Source organism: Vigna radiata, chromosome 1 (genome assembly GCF_000741045.1).
Source record: "Vigna radiata var. radiata cultivar VC1973A chromosome 1, Vradiata_ver6, whole genome shotgun sequence".
NCBI classification, from domain to species: Eukaryota; Viridiplantae; Streptophyta; class Magnoliopsida; order Fabales; family Fabaceae; genus Vigna; species Vigna radiata.
The window spans coordinates 30,932,722-30,936,998 of NC_028351.1; the positions used below are offsets into that span (position 1 = coordinate 30,932,722).

General features: G+C 42.6%; 1 pseudogene; it reads right to left on the minus strand.

Annotated features, from left to right (window-relative positions):
- Position 1: 1 nt before the first annotated feature.
- The window catches only part of LOC106761556, a 5,798-nt pseudogene continuing 1,522 nt past the window's right edge, over positions 2 to 4,277 (minus strand).

Below are 4,277 nucleotides of genomic sequence, written 5' to 3' on the forward strand. Positions count from 1 at the left end.
CATCCAATGTATCAATTCTCAACACAGAATGGTCCTCAGCTGGGAATTTCATGGCATCAAGGATATTAAAATGCACAACAGTATCAGCAAATTCCATTCACAATGTCCCAGCATATACATCAATCTTGGTACGGGCAATTTTCAAAAATGGCCTGCCTAGGATAATGGGGGCGGATCCATGAGAGAAACCGTCCTCCATCTCCAAAACATAGAAATCANNAGGAAATATCAATTCACCTACCCTAACCAAGACATCCTCTATATAACCAGTCGGGTGGGTAACACTCCTATTGGCCAACTGAATGACCACACCCATGGTTTGCAAAGGACCAAGAGGCAGAGATTTATAAATAGACAATGGCATGACATTTATAGATGCACCCAAATCCAGCATAGCATTTTCAAACTTATTATTACCAATCACACAAGGAATGTAAAACGTACTTGGGTCCTTGCACTTTTCGGGAATGTGCGGGACCGACTTACCAATAAGAGCTGATACATTCCTTCCCATGCTAATCCTTTCATCGCCCTTCATCTTCCTCTTATGCGTGCACAACTCCTTCAGAAATTTGGCATACTTGGGTATCTGCTTGATGGCATCGAGTAGAGGTATGTTCACCTCTACTTTCCTGAAGGTCTCAGAATTTCCCTATCAACCTCTTCAGTCTTTTTACTAGGTAGAGCCCGTGAAGGGAATGGAAGAGGGATAAGTCGGTCAACCAACGGAGAAGGTGCGGCAGCGGTGGTGGTGGAAGAGGGAGAAGGTCCACCTGAAGAAGAACCACCGGCTGGAGAAGAAGATCCACCCACCTCACATGCCCTGCGTGGACCGTCATGGTCNTCCTCTCTAGGACAAGTGGCAGGCACGGGTGTAGGTGTAAAAGCGGGCTCAGGAGGCACAACAGTCTACTTCCCTGATCTGAGGGTAATGGCACTCACGTTCCTAGGATTCTGCACAGTCTGGGAGGGTAGTTTATCAGAATTTTGAGACTGTGCCTGGTTCATCTGAGTAGCCATCTGACCTATTTGGTTAGTGAGACTTTGTATAGAAGCTCTCGTCTCCTGCTGAAATTGCATATTATCTTTCTGAAACTGCAGGTTTTGCATAGTCATCTGTCTCACTAACTCTTCCAATGTAGGCTCAGAAGAAGTGGAAGGTTGGGCAGCTGGTTGGGCAGGTGCTTCTTGGTGCTGTTGTTGTTGCTGTTGCCTCTGGTGTTGTTGCATAGGTGGAGGCACAAATCTGTTAGGTGCTCCAGCGTTCTGGAAGGGTGGCGCCTGCTGCTGCTGTTGTGGCGCATTGTTCCACCTAAGATTGGGGTGATTCCTCCACCCTGGGTTGTACCTGTTGCTGGACAAGTCATAATTCTGCTGTTGTGGCTACCTGTTGTTGTAGATGTTAGTAGCATAAGCTTGAGGCGCATCAGAGGCAGCTGATGGTTGCAAAGTAGGACAAGCATCTGTGTAGTGATCACGAGAAGTACAAACAGCACATAGTCGTGCAACATATGTGGATGAAGCTGTAGGTTTCTGGCTAGCTGCCAACTCTGTCACTAACTTCGTAAGGGATTCAATCTTGTTGTCCAACTTGCTTTCAATAGCAGATAAAGACTGGGCAACAACATCATGTACGCCCCTCACCACAATGGCATCATTCCTGGTGCTAAACTGTTGGGAGTTGGAAGCCATCTTCTCAATCAAATGCCTGGCCTCAGCAGGTGTAGTGTCTCCAAGAGCTCCTCCACTGGCAACATCAAGCATACCCCTATCCATGTTGTTCAAACCCTCATAGAAATACTGGATAAGGAGTTGTTCAGGTATTTGATGGTGGGGACAACTTGCACACAGTGTCTTGAATCTCTCCCAATACTCATACAAGCTTTCTCCACCAAGCTGCCTAATCCCAGTGATGTCTTTCCTGATAGCTGTGGTCCGGGATGCTGGGAAAAATTTCTCAAAGAACAACCTCTTCAGATCATCCCAGCTAGTAATGGATCTAGGTGCCAAAGCATACAACCAATCCTTAGCAACACCTTCCAGAGAATGAGGAAATGCCTTCAAGAAGATGTGCTCTTCAGGAACATCATGAGGTTTCATCGTGGAACAGACAATGTGGAATTCCTTCAAATGCTTATGTGGACTCTCACCTGCAAGGCCATGAAACTTGGGCAACAAATGGATCAGTCCAGTCTTGAGAACAAATGGAACGTCCTCATCAGTATATTGGATGCACAAGCTTTCGATATTGAAATCAGGTGCAACCATCTCCCTAAAAGTCCTCTCACGAGGTGGAGGTTGTGCCATATTGTTCTCAGTGTGAAAAATAACAGAGTCAGAATCAGAATCAAGTGCAGATGCAACAGATGCAGGGGATGCAGTATGCACAGAGTTCTCAGCAGTGGGATGCACAATATCTAATGGAACAGACTCAAACTCAGACTCTAAAGACAAATTCCTAAAATGCCTAGCTAACCTATGAAAAGTCCTATCAATCTCAGGATCAAAGGATGGTATGGTTCCAGAATTTCCTCTAGTCATGCACTAAATCACAACACCTTATAATCATGAAACAATAGCACAAAAATTCAAAACACAGAAACAACACAAGACAACATAAAGACTATCACAACACATCAAAACACAGTCACAAGACACATAACACAGACAAATGACTCAATACTGAACCGTTGGTCCCCGACAATGGCGCCAAAATTTGATGGGTGTCGCGGCCCAATCAAATTAGATGTTCAATTTAAGTGTAGTATAAACTAGGGAATGACCCCTAGGTCGTCTCCCAAAGACCAATTTTGCGATTCAGCATCGAGTCAAACACAAAGTGGGGGGGGGGGTTTGAAAGTTTTGCATATGAGAATTACACTAAAGTAAAATGCATAGAACTTAAACACAACTTGAATAAACTACTGTAAAATAAAAGAAGAAAAAAAATAAAATAAAAAAAACAAGTTATTTAAATAAACCATTGCAGGGCCGTGACAAACTTCAATGCACCAAGGAAAGTAGAATTGTCTCAGGGTGCTTGCTATTTAATAGACAATAGCAACGCTGCAGCATCGAGAAAAATGAAGGCAGCCGTGTGCATCACTCCAAATGCAATTCAAAGTTAAACATTGTAATAAACCAATTGCCTTTCACAGAACCAGAGGAATCTAATTAAAAGATGAATGAATTCAATCCTTCTTTTGCACCACTGCACCGTAGCCTATTAATATGACAAGACACATTGCTTTCTCATGTAAACACTTCTTCAATCAAGGAAACAAAGCAAGTTCTACACACCCCTTCTAGCCATAACACTCGTTCTGTATCAATCATCACTTCCAATAATTCCNTTAAAAGCCAACTAAATTAAATACCCCTTCAAGTGGAAATGTAATGAAACCGTGACACCTCTGCAATGAAATGAAACACTTTCCTCCATCAATCAATGCAGCTACTGACTTCAAGGTTCCAAAAGCCAAGACATCATCAAGGATTCCTCTCACCAAAAACCACCACCGTGCTGCAACGTGTCCAATCTTAGAAATGTAACACACCCTTTGCTCCAATTCAATTCAGACGTGAAAGTAGCCCCTTTTTGACTTTCATTCTTCAAAAATGAATTGCAACCACAAGCATCCAACCACCGGACCCCACATCCATTCTCACTCAGCAGAAACCGTAAAACACCATCATCTATATACTTTTCAATTCATTAAATGCAAGAAAAACAAGCTTAGTTGAATAGCAATGCTGCAGCCACCAAATCAATCAACCTTCATTCCACCNAGAAAGGAACTAGCCTTTTAATGTCATGGTGACAGCAAAGAAAGAAGAACAAAAGAAATCATGCCATTCATTCCATCAAAGTAAAATAACGTAAAGAAAAACTATCATTCAAGCTTCCAAAGAAAATGTTTTAAGACCCATGGTGTTCTCTTGGCCGAGAGAGATTANAGCCAAAACCTCTCAAAAATTCTCAAGCAAAGATGACCACCCCTCAGTGACGGCTCATGCCTCCCCAAATCCCTAGGTCTGAAAGTTACATCCCATGGTGGGGTCCACACATTTTTAAAAAACCCTAGGGCCATGTCACTACCTNTTTTTACTATTGGGCTTAGTCTAACCTAACAAAAATTAGCCCAAAATTACAAAACTTAAATTAAAAAGCCTAATCTACTAAATTAAAAATTGACTAATCCTAAAGTGCCTTTGTGGAGAGTCTTCAATTAATTGGTGCCCTTCCAAAAATCTCACAATGTGACTCCAAAATTTCC